The sequence below is a fragment of the Gopherus evgoodei genome, chromosome 4, assembly GCF_007399415.2.
Source record: "Gopherus evgoodei ecotype Sinaloan lineage chromosome 4, rGopEvg1_v1.p, whole genome shotgun sequence".
Classification (NCBI taxonomy): domain Eukaryota; kingdom Metazoa; phylum Chordata; order Testudines; family Testudinidae; genus Gopherus; species Gopherus evgoodei.
Window position 1 is genome coordinate 140,173,668 of NC_044325.1, and position 19,072 is coordinate 140,192,739.

Genomic DNA, 19,072 nt, shown 5'->3' on the forward strand with positions numbered 1-19,072 from the left:
TTCTGAACGGAATGCTTGTTTGTCTGGTTCAGGACGCAGAGCCAGTAAGAACCAGCAACCGAGACAGGGTGCAGAGCAGAGACGCTTACTCTGCATTGAGATTTGCTCTGACAGGCGCCAGGCCTTTCCCATCCTCGCCCACCATGACCAGTGGCTTTGGTTTGTTCTTGTTTTCCCCACTATGAAATTGTAATGACAAAAAACAGCTGAAAGCTCGGACATCCATCTTCCTCCAGACAGCTCCCCCTGCCATCTGAACCCCGGTCCCACAATCACAGTGCTCTCTGGGGGCACCACGAAGTTGCAGAGCCTTTTTCCTCTCCACCCAGAACTGGCTACTCTCCTACAAGGAGTCCCACGAACAAAGCCCTCTGGCACTTTAAACCACACCCGCTTTCAGCCCTCCTTCCAGCATGGGAGAACCAACAAGCTCTGTCATCACATAGTCCCACAAGTGCCCTCTGCACCCACACCCCACTCTCCTGTCCTGCAAGGACAGCCACTTGCTCTGCTCTATCTGGCACCTACTGGGCGTGCGCCCGGAGGAACGTGCGACATGCCCGCTGCTCAAAATTATCATTACCTGAATGCCGAGAGTGGCTCCTCGCAGCCAGGAATAGTAGAGAGATGAGATCAGATCCTCACTAATACAGGGACACCCAGCAGCATCCCCCTCTCACTGTTTGGGTACATCTGTCCAACTCTTAGACCGCGCCTGCATTTCCTCATTTCCTCAGGGCCTCGCTTTTAATGTAGCGCCCGGCAGCAGCGGGAGAGAGGAAGTTGCAAAAGGCCCCTGGGACCACTTGTCTCATTCTCTTAACGAGACGAAGAAATTACTAAGCCAGGCTAAAATAAATAAATAAACAGACCCAACGGCCATGAGGCGTCACCACATCTCCCGCCCTCCTACCGCACGGACTGTGACCTCTCCAAGAAGACACACACATTTCCCGCACCTCTCAACTGCTGCCCGCTAGCTAGAGGGGATGTGACCAGCCACCTGTGACATGTAGGAAGGAGGCAAAGCTTCTGCAGTCACACTCAGATGCCCCTTGCTTGGGGACAGGAGGTCGAGGGCGCATGTCTATAGTTCCTCTCTGCCAGCACATAAGGCTTCGGCAGCTCTGTTCAACCCAGGCATAGTCTTATCATGACACTCAAAACAGCCAGGCACTATTATTACATGGTATTATCCGAGGATATCACAGTGCTTTGCAGTCATAAATCAATTAAGCAAGCTTCACAGCCCACCCCACAAGACAGGTCATTATCCTTCTTTTACAGATATGCAAGCCAAGACACGAAGCAAAACTACAGAAATTGCCCAAAGCCACACAAGAAGTCAGTGGCAGAGCCAAGAATAGACCCAAGAAGGCCTGACTCCCAGTCCTCTGCTCTAACCACTAGGCCCACACACCTCTCCTAGAGGCTAATGAACCTCCATGAAATAATAATCTGCCCTTCCTTTGCAACTTCTGCCCACTGATATCAAAGCGCTGCACAGACATTTATTAACCAAGCCATGCAACACCCGTGTGGCAGGAATTATCAGCTACATTTTACTGACAAGGAAACTAAGGCAAAGACAAGTGACTTACCCAAGGCCAGGGGGAGTCTTTGGGATACCAGCCCCCACACCTGTGCTTTCAGCACTAGACTTGCCCTTTGTCTAAATGGCACTCAAAGCGCTTTACGAATTTGGAGGACTCAGTGTTCCCACAGCTGAAATGCAGCTGCCTCTGGGGAAGAAGCGACTTGTTTAACAGCTGCATAGCAATTCTGAGCAGCAGCAGTAAGAATCATGGATCTTACTGAAACTGCAGGGGGAGAGCTTGGAATTTTAATAGGAAGGATCCAGTTACCCAACTTAGAATTTGCCCAGGACCCTAACACCCTTATTCTTGAGAAAAATTCCATGTGATCCTTATTGACCAAGAGGTCAGTGCCTTGATTTCACATCTCACCCCAAAGATGGCACTTCTGGCAGCAGAGAAGCCCCTGATATGATGCAATCAAGTGTTACTCTGGGTAGAGTAGGTCAGTGAAAGGGTTAATGAAACAGAGGCTGCTGAGCTCACATGGCCACAAATGGTGAGAAGCCATGGGACCAACTCCTCTCTCACACTATGCTATCTTCTCCAGTAAAACTCCCCTGATTTTCCCCTAAAACTCCCCCTTGCTACCACCTGCGGGGCTCTATCAACAGAGCCCTATAGTAGACAGAGTGACAGCATTTTAACCCTTGCATCACCTAGACTTGCTCTGAGCAAGGCTAGGCATCCCAATGGCCAGACCCTGAGCTGCCAGAGTCCTGTCTACCCCTGTTGTCCTATCACCAGTTGGATCAATGATGGGGAAGCAGTAGGGAAAGACAGCTAATATGCACCCCGGCATAGCAAAGCTGGGGAATTCAAAGGGAAACAAGATGCATTTCAGAGATGAGTGAGCTCTGCTATTTGCGTTTGCCCTTGCAAATGAATCGCAGTCTAGTCCAGTGGCTAGGCATATTTCGTCAGATCCTGAGCGAGCGTAAGTGAGCATAGTTTCACTACTTTCAAGGGAGCTGTGCTGATTTACAGCGGCTGAGGATCAGGACATGAGCTGGGTCCCTGGCCAGTAGTTAGGAGTTAATGTAGAGCTAAGCCAACACCCCGAGCCAAGTCCTGCTTTGCCGCCTGCAGACTCAATGCCACCTAGGCAAAGAGGACACTGACTGTTGCCCCGAGTGTGAATGAGGGAAGAAGCCTGGTGTGCTAAAGTTTTACATCCACCTTGCACAGGTGTTGTCAGTGATCATACCAGGGGCATGATTCTCCCTACACCTCGGGGGGTTATTTCCACCACAACAGAGCAGATGTAAATCCTTGCCACTCTCATTCAGTAGTGTTTTACACTCCCTTTTGTGGGATCACAGAGAATCAGACCTTAGAATTTCGAGTGGCCCAGGGCATGGCTGTCAGCTCCCAACCCGACAGGTACAAAGTTCAGATTCAGGTCCAAACTGGCCCCCAAGTTCAGGGTGCCTTGATTGGGGGGGGGGCACGTTGGCTTGGTCTCATCTCTGCTCCTAACAACCCAAGCCCCTGTCCATTTTGAACATACAAACCTGTAGGCTGTCTCATGCCTTGGTCTCCCACGCACCCATCATTTGTGGTTTGCACAAGCTGGGGGGGGAAGCACAACCGTCGCAGCTTTTGCCCCCAACCCACGTGAAACGGCACTAACCTGTCAGGGGCAAACAAGCATGCAAAACTGCTGCGCTCAGGAAGACAGTGCATGTGGAAAAGCGGGGCTAAGCAGATGAGGAGCAGCTGTGGCTACAAACCAAAACTCCATTTGCAGCATTTCCCCTGCCCCTGGGCACACCCACAGCTGACAGTGACCAGGTAATGGTGCAGGACATTCACAGCTACCTCCCATACTCTGGGGGAAGGATGATGGCTCTTGCATGCACACAGTCAGCTGTTTCTTCCCCAACCCCCCTGCTACACTCTCACTAATATCTGCCCCCACCTAGACTTCAACAGCAGGAGCCTCGCGCTCCCTGTGGCCATCGGAACACTGCAGAGACACAACGGTAGCTCAGACAGATGCGGCATTGACACCAGGAGCCTCTCACTCCAAGCTGGCACCAGCGGGAACCCCCAGGGCGAGAGTCCGATTCAGAGGGGGACAGCGACAAGGACTCTGTGTGAAGGCTCACACAGCTGGCTCCACTGCCCAGGGACTCCAGTACACACCCTCCCTTGTGGAGAGTCTATTTACTACCTCCCCACTTTGTGTTTGGGGTCAGAGAGGCCCCTACAGCAGGGCTCCCGCTGCCAGTATTCCCAGGCCAGCTGAACTGAAGGCCTATCTTTATCTTTTCACTTGTATGTGGATTTAAATAGCTAGGAGGGACACAGAAGGCATCTGTTTATTTATCAGTTAATGCATACAGACCTGATCCACACGCTGCTGGAGGAGGGTGCGGGGCTGAGCGCCCTTCTCATCAGCAGAATCCTTCAAGGTCCCGTTCACATAGATCAGAACTGGGCACCTACAACTGCAAGCCAGGGGCTAGTTCTCTCCCCGTGTGTATGGAGATGGGGCACAGATCTCTTGGGCATCCTATGCCCCCCTCGGCTGGGGGGCCTCCTAGGGTTTAGGAGTCCCCCATTACGAGCACAGAGCAGGGACAGCACTGGCAGCCGCAAAGCAAGCTTCCGCCATTGGCCCCAGCCTTCCCCTGGCAGGACCCTGTGGGGCATGAGTGGGGAGTTCAGTGTGACAGACTTTCAAGTCCTTGTCCCTCCTGTTAGACTGACACAAAGGGCAGCACTTCCCACCCCCCTGCTCCTAGCCACATGATGGCAACCTATGCGACCTGGGCACCTGTCTGCTACCCCACAGACTGACTCCCACCTTGATCACATAGCATAGCCAAATGCAAACAACTCTGGTCCCTACTGACCCAGGTGGGATCAGAACCAGTGCCAGGCTCCACAGTAGCCCATCCCCAAGCCAGTCAGTTTACCGCAACATGCATCTCTCAGTGAGCCACAGCAACGAAGGGGCCAGTCCAGCTAATCCTGCCACCTCTCCAAAGGCCTGATCCTGATGGATTCCAAACTGCCATGCCCTGCAATTCCCAGGATCAGGCCCAAAATGAGCAGAGAGATGAGACCACAGGCTGCGGAAAGCCTCCTCACCCAAGCCCTCTGAAACAGAAGGGTCAAAGCAGCTAGAACCAGAGGTACATCCCACCCCAGGCAGGCATGAGAGGGGCACTGTGAACAAGAGGCTAGCGTCCCCAAAGGACTGCAAGTCTTGTTTTACGTAGGGGAGCAGAGGGCAAACCTGAGGAGACGTATCCTATGAGCCTACACTGAGACGACTGACTGCTGTCACTTGGGCTATTTACAGCCCTTGGCAGGCCCTGGAAGGCTGTATCATCGGAAAGCCATCTCTGTGGCTCAGGCAGCTTCCCGCGAGGCTATGTCTCTTCGCATGCTGAACACTGAAGGGAGGGCTAGCCTGTGAGACACTGGAGGTGAGATTAGATGATCTAATGGGCCCTTCTGGCCTTAAACTCTAGGACTGATCCTTACTATCTTCTCCATAGCGCCTGCCACCTTTGTGGTACTTCTCAGTCACGGGAAAGCCCTCCCGACCCCAGAAAGGCCAATGGCAATAGGGGTTTGCACGCTCACATTGCCGGAGTCCGTCTCATGAGCTGGTGGCATGCTGGAGTGCCAGCAGTGTAGTTTGGGTGTACTAATAGTGAAAGAGCCAACTGCTGGTGCACTGGAGGAGCAGCAGAGGCATATTTCTGGAAAACTGTTCGTGAATTGGCAGGGTAGCCTTAATATGCTATTTATGTACTGCCGGTTCACTACTAGCATACTAGTAATGCACCACTGGCACACTTGCTGTGCACTAAGGATGTACTAGCTGTGTACTGGCATAGTAGTTGTGCATTGGTAGTATATCACTGGTGTTCGAGCTCTGCACCATTTGCACACTCGCTGTGCATTCATGGTTCACCACCAACATACTATTATTATTTTTGTCACACTAGTGACGTTTTGTGACGGGCACTACCGACAGTTCAACCGACTCACTCTTCGATCCAATCCCATCCAGTGCAGGCCCCTAGACTAAGCAACGTGGGCAAAACATGGGCCACACACCTATGTGGAAACAATGCCCTGCTGCTCACCAGAAGATGGTACAGGAATGAAACCTGCCAGCCATTCACTTGGCTTTGTGAAGGGGCTGAGATGCAAGGGGATGAAGACCAAAGGGGAAATCTGATTGATGTTGCTGTTTCCAAACATCCTTGGCACCCGGCTGCATAAGCCCAGTGGCAAACTGTGAAATTCTGCCCTTGCTACCTCACAGCTAAAGCAGGCAGGAGCGGAGAAATCGATTAGGCAGATGGACGGAAGACAACTGCCCACAGCCGCATGGGCAGCATCCTGGGCTGGGCCCCCTTCATGTCACCAGAGACACGCAGCCTTGAAAGGGAGAAGCGGCCCTTTAATAGGCATGGCAGGCCCCCCAGAGCCCCTCAGGAGGGGAGACCTTAGCAAATAAGGGCAGGAGGCCAACGAGCGACTGAGTCACAGGGCCTGTTTTTAGCTCCGGCATCTCAGCAACGTGGACCACTGTGTTGTTAACAGGCACTTGGGTCAGAGGCCAAATGTTTTCCCTTCCCTTACTTTAAATACCACAGTCAGAAGCAGCCCAGACATTTAGCACAGTGAAAACGTTACCCTCCAGGCGGGCGTGGAACAGCAGGACCTGAGCTGAGGGGGACATGCAAGCCCTATTTACCTCGGGTGCACTTGTGTCAGGGTTTCCGGAGCATCCACAGACACCTGAACTGGACAGGTGTTGCCCCAGGCACACAGGAGGATCTGGTTCTGACTCAATGTGCCAGGTACATCCATCCCCTTGGTCAAACCGCCATGCCCCTGGTTGCTCTCTGTGGCAGCAGCGACAGAGTTAACAAAAGCAGCTCTCTAAACCTGCCAGTTCCCCCATCCTAGGTGAGGGAAAGCAAACCCAGGGCAGAGAGATCAATGATCAATCACACTTCAAAGCATGACCCCCAGCACAGCTGGAGGTCGTGGCCTTCAATGTGCCTATATGTGGGAGGAGGAAGGAGTAGGATCGGCTTGGCCCCATGCCCGTCCCTGGCATCTGGTCCTCCTCGAACACTGGGTGCCTTCGCACTCATTCCCCTCGTCCCTTGACTTAGGAACCATGCAACTGCTGCAGAGGATTCTGGGTACGCACTCAAGTTGCTGGAAGCAGGAAGGCGGTACAGAAAAACACACAGGGATCACCGTAGCTGATCATCCCAGTGTTCCACTCTGCCTGGGGAGCCATCCACCAAAGGGAGAACTACTCTGTAGTCCACCTGGCCAGCTGTGCGCTCACAAGGAGGGGTGGCAATCCCCCACCGGAATTAAACATCACAAGCCAGGCAGTGGGGGTGGGAAGGGGACATGTGAGAAAAACTCACTAAACCTCTGTCCTGACCAAGTCACAAGACCACACACCCTGGAGACACAGCAGGAGATCAATCCTCCGTTTAAGATAAATCAACTCGAGCTCAGTGACCCAAGAAACGAGGCAAAGGGAACCCAGCAACGCTCAGGGACCGAGTGTTTAGAACACCCCCATTCTTTTTATCCTTGAGCAAAAGGGCAAAGGGAAAAATCAGAATGACCTTGGCCAAACCCTTGGGAAAGGCTCTCCCCACATACACGGCGGAAATGGCAGCTCTTCAGATTAATTTCAGCAAAAGCCACACTTTCTAATGGCTACCCCGAGAGGAGCGATCCCTGTACAGCTCATATGAATGGAGTGGGAGAAGGGGGGGGGAAACTTACCAAAAAAAAAAAAAAAAAAAAGATGGATCATGGTCCAGTAGTTAGCACAGAAGATCAGTACTCAAGCAAAACCTGAATCTGCTCTGATTCAGACAGGTTAAAGGAAATACAACAATGTAAACTAGGGGTAATGCAGATCAGAATCAGATCAGTATACTAGCTCTGAGCTCGCATTGGGTCTCCTTGAGCTGGAAATTACAGCTCCAGCTCGAAGCACAGATATAACCTCTAAGCTCCTGGCAATCTCAAACGAAAGGGACAAAGCAGCCAATTGTTGAAGGAACCTTCCTAAGGGAGATGGACCTACATGAAACTTCCATCCATCCCCCTCATCTCCCCTCACCTTGGCTGTTTTGGAAGATGCACCACAGTGCTGGGAAGCAGGTAGTATTTATAAATGTGCATCAGCCAGCCCCTACTGGGCTGCTGGGAGGGTTAACACAAGGTGGATTGCATGTAATTGTACCGTGCCTGCGTCACTCGTCACTCTCGGCCTCTCTGGACACAGGAGCTGCAGCTGTTACTCACACCCAATAATAAACAAGTCAAAAGGACAGAGTGTGACTTGACTTCCCAAATAGCCCTTACAACTGTCCCTGCTTTCACACCCGGATCCACCTTTGTCCCAGCCCGGAGCCCACTTCTCAGGCATGTTAATTAATGGAGGGCAGAGTTCTCAGCTGTAAAAATGTAACTGACAATGGAGAAATCAGCACCACCAGCTTTGCTCCTCCTCCACCTCACCCCCAACCCTGCATTTTAGTGTTTATTGAAGGTGATGTTTGAGTCTGACCTCGGAGTAATCCCACTGAAAACTATGGAGTGATGCTGGCACAACCAAGATCAGGGTCTAGCCCTAACAGGGCACCCCCTAGGCCTGGGTTCTCAGTGGGGTCGAGAGCTGCCACAAAGCTCCGACTATCAAAGCTCAAATCACTAGCGAGCTGAGAGATTCTGGCCCAAGCAGTTGGGTCTGATTATCAGCATTGTCACTTAGCTTCCCAAGAAGGGTATGGTGAGGAGAGGCTTGGGGCACGAAGAGACGGAGCCTATGAAAGGAACAATCCAGAGGAGCAGAAGGGCATAGATTAGAGTCCTGAAAGACAAGAGAAGGGCCTTCATTCGGAGCAGATGGATCAGCCCCCTGTGCCCTGAACCTGTTGCAGATGAGGGAAGAGGTGAGGTGACAGGGCTGTATTTCCCATATTAATGGCTAATAAAATATATTTAGTGGTTTGGAGAAATATCTGGCAATTCGACTGACCCAGAGTGGCTCGCATCATTCTCCCCATGCCCCTCTGGCCGGAGCTAGAGCTCTGCAGGGCAATAGCATGGAACAGCTTCCTCCACATAAGGTTACACAACTCTGCGGTCCCAATTCATTGAGCATCTTCTGGGAGCCTCACCCCATGGATAGGGTGCGGGTCTCCTCTCACACCCCTTCCTCCCCCCAGTCACTCCATGCTGAAACCAAACCTCACTCATTATCTTCCTTCAAAGGACAAGGGAAGTAGCCTTCACACTAGGAGGAAATGGTCTAAAGCTAATGCTGTCCTCAGCGATTCAGGAAGCTAGAGGAATCTCTTCCCATTCCCTCCCACCTTTCCAAAAAGTCCCCTCTCTGTTCTCTGGCTGTAAACATGTCTTTCCAGTCAGGGGAGGGGAGCATATCTGTTCCTATTGCCTCCATCCTCCTCCTCCTTCTCCTCCCCACCCCTGGCTTGCCTGTGGTTTTGCATTATCATCTGCTAATATTACAACACACTGTTTACCTCAGTCTTGCTGCAGCTTTGAGGCCTTTCTGAGAGTTCCCACCAGGCTGCTAGGGAATCTGACAAATCAGTCAGGTGACTGGCTGCTCTGATTCCAGCCTGCACCAATGAGGCACCCTGCTCTCAGAAATACAAAGGATGAATCAGCAATTCCCTCCTCAAGCAAAAACTCACCCACATTAAACACTTGATTGGCTCACTTTTCAACACTGATGGCACAAGTGCTGGCAGTACCATCTAGGGCACTAGCTCCATATACAACCCTGAAGCCAGCCTGGTCAGTTTCACTTTCTGTTTCTGCTAAGTTTCCATTCCTGGTTCTCATGCAACAATTGCACAGTTGTGCTTAGCTTTCAACCCTCTGGGGGGCTATTTAAATCCAAAACAGAGCTACTCACATATCACAGTGATGGGGGAGGACGACGGATAGATTAGATTAGATGCATGCAATATAATAAAATCTTCGTGTAGGTATCCTGAAATATTCTGGAATTCCTCCCTTTAACATAAATGACTACCTATAACTTCAGTTTCAGGATTCTTTATGTCTGAAGCAAATTTTCAACAACAAAAGTGGGGAGACACTCAATCTGCATGAAACATTAGTGTCTCTGGGTCTTGGGGTTTACCTATACAAGAAAGTTGCACCAGCTTAATTTAAAGTATGAACTTGAACAGATTAGACTGTAAGCTCTTTGGGGCCAGGGCTGTCTTTTTGTTCTGTCTGTGCAGTACCTAGAACAGAGGGGGCTGGATCCCAGACTCAGGTTCCCAGCTGCTCCCGCAATACAAAAAATAATAATTCAGTTCAATTGGTCACACTCCATGTGAATATTCTTATTCCAACAAAAAAGTGGCATTTTTCAGTTTCACTTACATTGACTGGGCACAGGTTTCAGACAAATCAGGCTAAGCCACTCTTAAACCAAAACAGGACCATCAACAATGGCATTCACCCCAGTTTAATTATATTAGTTTAAAAACTGATTTAAGTTAAACCATTGCAATGTTCTCATGTAGACAAGACCCAAGACGAGGGACATTTGAAAGGCGTGGATAGAGAGATGCAGAGAAATGCAATGAAATCTATTTCATGACTATTTCCATTAGGTCTGAGCCCGCCTTTTTTCTTCTATTGGACTCTTTAAATCCTGGGTGTCCACATTCTGTTCTCCATTACAACCGTCGGACCACAGCAATGTCCGTAGGAACTGCACCAGCACTGCATTTGGCTCTAAGTTGTTCGAATTTCTTAAGTACCGTATGTGATGAACTGGGAAAGTTCTTAATGTTTTCTCTGAATACTGTATTGGTGCCTCAGTGTCCCCATGGCAGTTCTTAAGTATCTGGCAGAGCAAAGGGCCAGTGCACCTAAATGCCTGACACTCTGTCTCCTAGCAACTGATGGCCTGGGCCCCTCCCCTGCAAAGGTGCCAGCTGAAGGTGTTGGAGACAAAGGGATCAGGTGACCTCCTGGCCCGGGAAAGGGGCTGAGCAGAGAGGAGGGGTAAGGGAGGGGTTGTTAGTCTGGAGCTGGCTGGGGTCAAGGGTGGAGGGCAGACCTGGGGGTCTGGCTCACTGCCCCCCAGAATGGACCCAGCCGAGGGGTCCGGTTCGCTGTATCTACAAGCTCTGTTTTAGACCCTGTTCCTGTCATGGAATAAACCTCTGTGTTACTGGCTGGCTGAGAGTCACGTCTGACTGCAAAGTGGGGGTGCAGAACCCGGTGGCTTCCCCAGGACCCCGCTGGGGTGGACTCGCTGTGGGAAGCGCACGGAGGGGCAGAGGATGCTGAATGCTCCAAGGAAAGACCCAGGAGGTGAAGCTGTGTGAGCTTCTTGCCCTGAACAAGTCTGCTCCAAGGGAGAGGAGGTTCCCCAAAGTCCTGACTGGCTTGGTGGGGAGCAGTTCCAGAGCATCGCCCGGTGACTCCGTGACACCGTATTGTAAGCCAATTTATTTATAAGCCGACCTCCACAAGATAGATAAATAAAAATGGCAATTTTTCATGACCCATTCATAAACCGACTCTATAATTCAGGGGTCAGCAAACTTTGGTTCCCGGGCCATCAGATTAAGCCACTACAGGCATGGAGGTAAACCTAAGTAAACAAAGTATTCTGGCCTGCCAGCGGCTTACCCTGACGGGCCGGGACAGCAACTGGTGGGGAAATATTTTAGAAGGGAAGAAGCTGGAGGTCAGGGGCGTAACCCCTGTGACCACCGCCCACATGACCCGACCCCTAACCTGGAACCTCGGCACATGACCCCTCCCCATGTAGCCCCGCCCTGTCCAACCCCTAGCCCAGGACCTCCACACTCTCCCCATCCCATCCCTTCCCACCTTAGCTGGGGCGGGCCAGGGAAGGATGTCTCTGGCTTGGCTGCAGCATGCTCCAGCAGGCAGGGCTGGGCGGCGCAGTCACAATATGCTCCAGTAAGCAGGTCCGAGCAGCACGGCCGCAGCCTGCCAGCCCTGAAGCTGCAGCTGCTTCGGAGACTGGGGGGAGAGCAGAGTGGCCAGAAGAGGAGAGACTCTGGCCCCACCTCTTCCCTTCTGGCTCTGCTGCCTCTCCTTGCCCCCTCTGTTGGAGGATGGGGCTGTGTCCCACGTCTCCCCCCCTTCTATACCAGTTCATAAACCAACCCCCTTCTCTGGTGCTTCCCTTTTTTACTAAAAAAATGCGGCTTGTGAATGAGTATATACGGTATATATTTTAAATAAAAAGCTTTAAAAAAGGCAAAACCACCACAAATCACTGAATTACCACCCCAGGTGTTTTGCTTCTAAAATTAAAACAAAATAAAAATAAAAATCACTCCAAAGCCTCGTGCCAAGTTTGCCACACCATTTAAGTCCATAAAATCAAGGATTTATACCACAACCTAAATTAGAGCCTAAGCATATCCAATAACCCCCAAAAACCTGCCGGATTTTGCTCTTGTTAATAATATATGATGAAAGCTGATAATACATAATCAACAATAATAATAATACCTCGAGAGTAACTCTTAGCCAAGAGCCTCAAGTCACTTTAAAAATAGTAATGAAATCGCACACGTTCCCTGGGATGCAGTTACGTATTATCATCCTTATTTAGGTGGTATTATTATCCCACTTAGGAAAACGGAGGCACAGACAGAACAGAGAATGAGCAGCATCCTGGAGTTAACCTACCCAGCCAATGAAGGCCTCCCCAAAATAGACTTCAAGGCTGGAATATGGTCTAGATCCACATATTTTTAAAATCAGAAGGCATTTGTGATCATCTAATCTGACCTCCGATATAACACAGGCCAAAGAATTACACTTCTGTATCACAGACTCATAGACTTTAAGATCAGAAGGGGCCATCATGATCATATAATCTTAGCTCCTGCACATCACAGGCCACAGAACCTCACCCACTTGCTCCTGAAGTAGACCCATAATCTCTGGCTGACTTCAAGAACTTGTGTTTGACTAAAGCTTATCTTCCAGAAAAGCATCCAATCTGGATCTGAAGACACCAAGAATGGAGAACCACCACTAGTTTGTTCCAATGGTGAATCATCAACACCATTAAAAATGCAAGCCTTATTTCTAATGGTCTAGTAGCTAGAAACAGAGCAAGTTAATGACAGAATCTTGAAAAGAATCCAGGAGTCAATTCAGCACCTGTGTCCAGTGCTAAATTCACTTAAACTTTTCTGAAGTTACTTTCTTCTGAAGTTCTTGTACTGTCCTCATCACCATAATATGAGTGCTTCCCAGACATGCACTGAGCAATGTGATTAACATCTATCACATGTGGTTCTTTATCTCTCTCTCTTCCTCTATTCACAGGGAAATTGTGTGGCATTTTTCTTTCTTTATAATGTACTATCTATAGATACATTACTTGTTTACATCAGCAAAAGCAATGTTGAAATGTAAAAATTTCAAAGAAGTTTGTAAAGAATTTTGGCATTTTTCAAGGTGACGGGTACTATATAAACATGAGATATCATTGCTATGGGGCAGTCAGCAGATGGCAATGTAAAACTGTGCAACACGGGGGCGGGGTTCTTAGTTTGGAAGCAGTGTCTCTGAAGATATGCGATATTTGTACTAGCTTTTTGAGGCCAATTACCTGGAGGGAGCTGTTGCATACAGCAAGAAGGATTGGTCTCTCCCTTGATCTCTCTCTTTCTAGAGTTAATTCTCAGTGCAGGATTGCTTCTGGAGAACAGGACATAGGTGTTTGATCTGAGATTTCTAAAATAAGGGATTGCCTGTATGCCGTTTGTGACCACCGGGGTTCCCAGACTAGTGTGTCTTTGTGTAAATAAAGAAGTCACACTATGAAAACGCCCTGTCTCAGTCTCACTGATTTCTCCTCCAACAGGAAACCTGCAAGGCCTCAAAATCTGTCAGGAGGCAAAGGCATGGCATTATTATAAATCACAGGGGATCTTCCGGGATCTTGCTGAGGAAGATACATGAAGAAAAAAAAGTTAACTCATACTTCTTGTCACTGTGATACATCGGGAAAAAAAAATCCCTTTGTCTTCCAGCACATTAAAGCCCAAACTTCTCTTTCTGCACTTCAGAAAGCATTTCCTGCTATTAAAATAAGAACAGCAAATTTGGACTCTCTACCACGGCCCCCTCCAGCTTTCATCTTCCTCTCAGTCACTATGTGGCTCACCAGAAACCTTTCCTGGGAAACAGCCATCAGCCAACTGGGAAGCGGGGCGAGGCAGTGGGAGTTGCCTTCTGGTGATTTCAAAAAGTGGGAAGACGTGCTAACAAGCTTCTCCATGCTGATGCAACACAGTCCTAACCTAGAAGGTGCTAATATGGTACGGTTGGGGTACCATGGTTTTCTATGCTGGCATAGAGTCCTGCAGGCATCAGTTGCCTTCGAGAGTGCGCCACTCAGAGAGCCATCAACTGCAATAGAGCCATCTCTTGTTGTCACCATGGGGAAATGCAGTCTCCATATTCATCCAGTCTTCAGCTTCCACTGAAACCATGTTGTTTCCCCCAACATGACACCAGGCTCAAGCTATGACCTGAGCAGACTGTCCACACCTGGTCCAAGAGGAATCCAGTTGCTCATGCAATCCTAGGTTCTCTCCTCCCCCTCCCCGCATACTGTGCTTTACCAATATTGACCATGAGCACAGGGACAATTGCGTTGTCTGACTACGCCATCTACAGCTTCAAGAGCCGGTACCCCAGCACGTCTGCTTGCCTGTTGCATAGCCCAGCTGCGATGCAGTGCTACGTTAGACGCGCGCTGAGCCTCAACCCATGCACTCTTGTACAATACCGTAAAACGCCGAGTATATCAGCTTCTGTAGCTTATAAAATTCCTTCTAATTTCCAAAAGCAAATATGGCACCATGGCAGCCCCTGACCAGAAACTGTGACCGTGAGCCAGCATGAATCAGACCCAGGAAAACACAGTCCCATGCTTTCTCCAGCCGGCCTTGCCTTTTTGCACTGGGGAGTGCTACAAAGAGAGGCATCCTGCCCTGGAAAATCACAGTTCCTGACACCTTGCCAGACTTGGAATAATGGAGTAATCAGTATCATTGACAGGCAGCATGGGCTAGTGGCTAGGGCACCAAACTGAGACTCAGGAGAGCTAGGTTCTACTCCCAACTCTGCCACTAACCTGCTGTCTGATCTCCAGCAGGTCACTTCCCCTCTGTTTCCTCTCCCACCCTTTTCCCTCTAGGTGCTGCCACAATAAATATGTGTAACAATAACAAACATTACAATAGATGTCTGCCCCCTGGATACGGCTAGATTAGCCCGCCCAGAGAGAATTTATCCTTAGGGCTCACATACCCATAGCAAGGGAGCATTTTCATTAAGAATAGGCCAGGATACCCCAGAGTTTTAACTCCCACTGCCATGACTTACAATTTCCCACATTCTCTCCTACCAGTATAATTCAGATCCTCCTCAGGATCAATTCCAGCAAGTGCCCTAAATCGACTTCTTTCTGCCAGCTGGTGCTGCCTCCTTTCTTGAGTATGAGAAAGCATCATTGGTTAAGTGAGGAAACAAAGGGATGAAACACACTTACCCAGGACAGGGGGGTTGTTAAAGACTAATGACTTGGCCCTTTAAAAATCAATGGGAGTTTTGCTATATATTTCTATGGAAGCAGCCATAGTTTCTTGAGGGGGAATTTCTGTGGGAACCCTTTGATGAATTATCAGCAGCATGTGGCAGGGTATCAAAAGTCTGAGAGTTGTTAAGTCTAAGAAGCCAAAAAAATTACTGATGTAGCATACACAAGAGCTCCAGTTGGATTGGTCCTGACTACCTGAGAGGTCATCTCTCTCTCTCTGGAACCCCCACTGCCCAGAATGGGTACATCCCATCAGAACAACGAAATGATTGACCAACAGGCAAAGGCTCATAAATGCAGGAGATGGAACTTTCACATGAGATTGACCTAGACTGTGGAACTCACTGCCTCAAGAGACGATCTCATTCCCTGCACTCCCCTATCTGTCTGTCTGTCCCCACCTGTCTCTTGCCTTATACTTTGATTGTAAGCTCCATGAGGCAGGGACCATCTTCTTGTTGCATCTGTACAGTGCCTAGTATAATTGGGTCCTGAGCAATGACTCCAGCTCCTAGGTACTACCACAGTACATAGATAATGAAGAACAACAATGAGATTAGACACATAGGCCTCACTGTGCTCAGAACTAAATGCAAAGCTTAAGACTCAGCTTCCTCTTAGTAATCATCTCACGCACACACACACACACGCAACACAACACAACGCAACAACATGAACACACAACACACCTACTTGCAGATACACAATCAGGCTACTTCTCCTACAGGCCAGGAGGAAGAAGGGAGATTTCAGTGCTATTTCTAAATACATTTGGGGAGCGCTCAGATGCTATCCAAATGTTGGCCATATAAGCACCTAGACAGACCAAAATCTGGACTGTCAGTGTTGCTAAAGGAAATCTTAATGGAGAAGAAAGTGAGACTCACCCTAGTTTTCAGTGTTTAATGGAGGCCTTTGGACTTTTGCTAATCCCAGTGGGAGATTTACAAATACACTGTATCTATGGACAGAAACAGGAAGAAAGTGACCGAGAGCTAGCAACACAGACACTGATAGAAAGAGGGAGCTGGATCGCCCTGAGACGGAATCAGTTTGGTGGGTGTCAGTCCAGTGCCTTCTGGGCCCCATCCCAATTCTATTCCAGCTAGGTTCCTTTATTGCCCTCCTCACGGCAGTGCATGGGCACCTTCCAGCAGTGCATTAAATGACATGACTAATAGGTGTGGTTCGCTCACTCTCTCATCCTTATCCAAGGGGAAGAACTGTGCCGGGAGTGGAGAGTTTTGTTTTTGGGGGGCTGGCTTTTTCAAATGTCCACGCTGCTTTGTGTTTATGTCAGAGAAGGCAGGTTGAAGAAAGACACCTTGCAGAGGGAGGGGAAGATAGTGAGGTCTGTGACCATTCTTTGTTCCTGTGGGAGTTCGTTCCACTCCTGTACCTGGCCTCATCAGAAGGGAAAACAACCAAATAGGCCATGGAGAACTACTTGCTAGGGGCCGCCTTAAAAGCCAGTTGATGCATCGTGATGGAGACGCTTGCCCTGCCACGGCCCGGGCCATACTCTGAACTAGAAGCTGTTATTCTCCAGGGCTGTCATTCTAGCAACTTTCACTAGGACTAAATTAGATTACAAGGAATAAGATCACATCACAGTCTGCAGTTCACCACCTACGTTCCTCTCCAGAGCCTCCCTGTCGGCTACAGGTGCTGAGAGACTCTATAAACCTCAGCTAATCATGCCATTAAAGCAATAACCAAACCCCGGGGAAAGCCATGCTGAGCCAGCGTTCCAGAGATCTGCAAAGAGCTGAATGCATCTTAACTGCCAGAGCAGCCCCAGCACTCTCAGCCCAGGGCTGGCATCACACCATATGACTCAACAACCCCGGACACGGCACAACACTGCACAGAGCTTCCCAGCACATCACACAGAGTCATGTCACGAGACAAGAGGTCAACCAACACAAAGCCACGACAGGAGAGCACCGGGTTTCCCAGGCTGAGCTCCAGCTTCATACTTCTCGGCAGGTGGGGAAAGGTGTAGGGGAAGCAGAAGGACGTTTACAGGAGTGGCCCTTCAACCCCTTTCCCCAGCGTGGCGCGGGGGAAGTCCCCTGCACTGCCTCCACAGCCTCTCTGTTTTAAAATATATAATAGGTTTTGCTGCTGCAGGTCAGGCTTTACCATTACATCCTCCAAGCACTGTGGCTGACCCTCACCTCCAAACACACACAATGACTAATCACTTCAGTTCCTACGAAATACATGGCTGTCTCTCTTCCTTTTCCAGACAGCGTTGCAGAGAGTCTGCTGTCTCCCCCGGCCGGCTTTGCAAACCTCATTGCAGGGCGGGAGGCGGCGCCCGATTTCAATCTCTGGGACATGTGCGCAGCAGACCTGCTGCTCTGCATCGAAAAACGGAGGCTTCAAACAAAGCACCCGGAAACTGGACTCATGCTGTCCCACCGAGCCACACCTTGGTGTAATTTCCTACTGATAAGGGCAAACCCTGGAATCAGGCGAGCCCAGTGTCCCTTTGAAAACATCCCTGACTTCCCCTGCAAATACCCTGGATGTTAGAGTGTGTACTTTCCAGTTATGTAGACACACAAGTTGACCTGCTACCCTTTTGCTCACCCTCCCACAAGGTGATCGGCCCACAACGCACAAACTGATCACTCACACAGCAAGAGCCTCTACAGCAACGGTGGGCAAACTTTTTGGCCTGAGGGCTGCATCAGGTTTCCAAAATTGTATGGAGAGCCAGTTAAGGGAGACTGTGCCTCCGCGAACAGCCAGGCATGGCCCAGCCCCCCACCCACTCCCCACTGCTTCTAGCCCCCAACGGACCCCCCAGGACTCCTGACCCATCCAACCTCCCCATTCCCTGTCCCCTGACAGCCCCCCCAGGACCCCTGCCCCACCCATCCCTCTCTGTCCCCTGACCCCCAGCCCCTGACTGCCCCCCACCGCCCCATCCAACCCCTCCTCTTACTATTGACTGCCCCCTGGAACCCTGTCCCATCCAACCACCCCTTCTCCCTGACTGCCCCCAGCCACTCCATCCAACCCCTCCTTCTCTTCCTGACTGCCCCCCCCCCGGAACCCCTGCCCCCATTCAACCTCCCTGTTCCCTTCCCTCTGACCACCCTGATCCCATCCACACCCCTGCCCCCAACCACCACCCCGAACTCCCCTGCCCTCTATCCAACACCCCCTGCTCCCTGCCCCCTTACTGTGCTGCCTGGAGCACTGATAGGTGGCAGCACTATAGCCACACCACCCAGAGCACCAGGACAGGCAGTTGTACCGCCCGACTGGAGCCAGCCATGCCACCGCGCAGCATAGAGCACCGGGTCAGGCCGCGGCTCTGCAGCTGCACTGCCCGGCAAGAGCTCGCCGCCCCAGTCCCCAGAGCATTGCACTGGCAACGCAGTGAGCTGAGGCTGCAGGAGAGGGGGAACAGCAGGGAAGGGGTCAGGGGGTAGTCTCCCAGGCCAGGAACTCAGGGGCCGGGCAGAAGGGTCCCATGGGCCGTAGTTTGCCCACCTCTGCTCTACAGAAATAGCTCAAGTAGCAGTGACAATGTTCAGATACCACAGTGATCATCATGGGATGAATAGAGAGGCAGAAATCTTTGGGTCAGAGAATGTCTTCCTGTACTACAATCAAATAATAATAATAGAGAAGAATAGTGCCCCATGTACATTTATGTGTGCAAATACAGAGACAGGTATAAATGCAACAAGTTCCTTGAGTACATGCACTAGAGATTGGTGAGCCATTTGTAGTGAACAATTAGACACATGAATGAACTCAATGTGTTGGGGGAAGGAGGGATTTC

The 19,072-nt window shown here is 50.2% G+C and overlaps 1 protein-coding gene across 3 annotated transcripts in view; it reads right to left on the reverse strand.

The window, feature by feature from the left end:
• Nucleotides 1-19,072, reverse strand: part of TFEB (transcription factor EB) — a 49,991-nt gene that overhangs the window by 26,726 nt on the left and 4,193 nt on the right. Inside the window, exon 1 of one of the 3 annotated variants that reach the window (XM_030561426.1) lies at nt 584-607. The exons of the other annotated variants lie outside the window; for them this stretch is intronic. The gene's annotated coding sequence lies outside the window, so the exon portion shown is untranslated. Of the gene's footprint in view, nt 1-583; nt 608-19,072 lie in introns of those variants that run through there. 3 annotated transcript variants of the gene reach the window in all.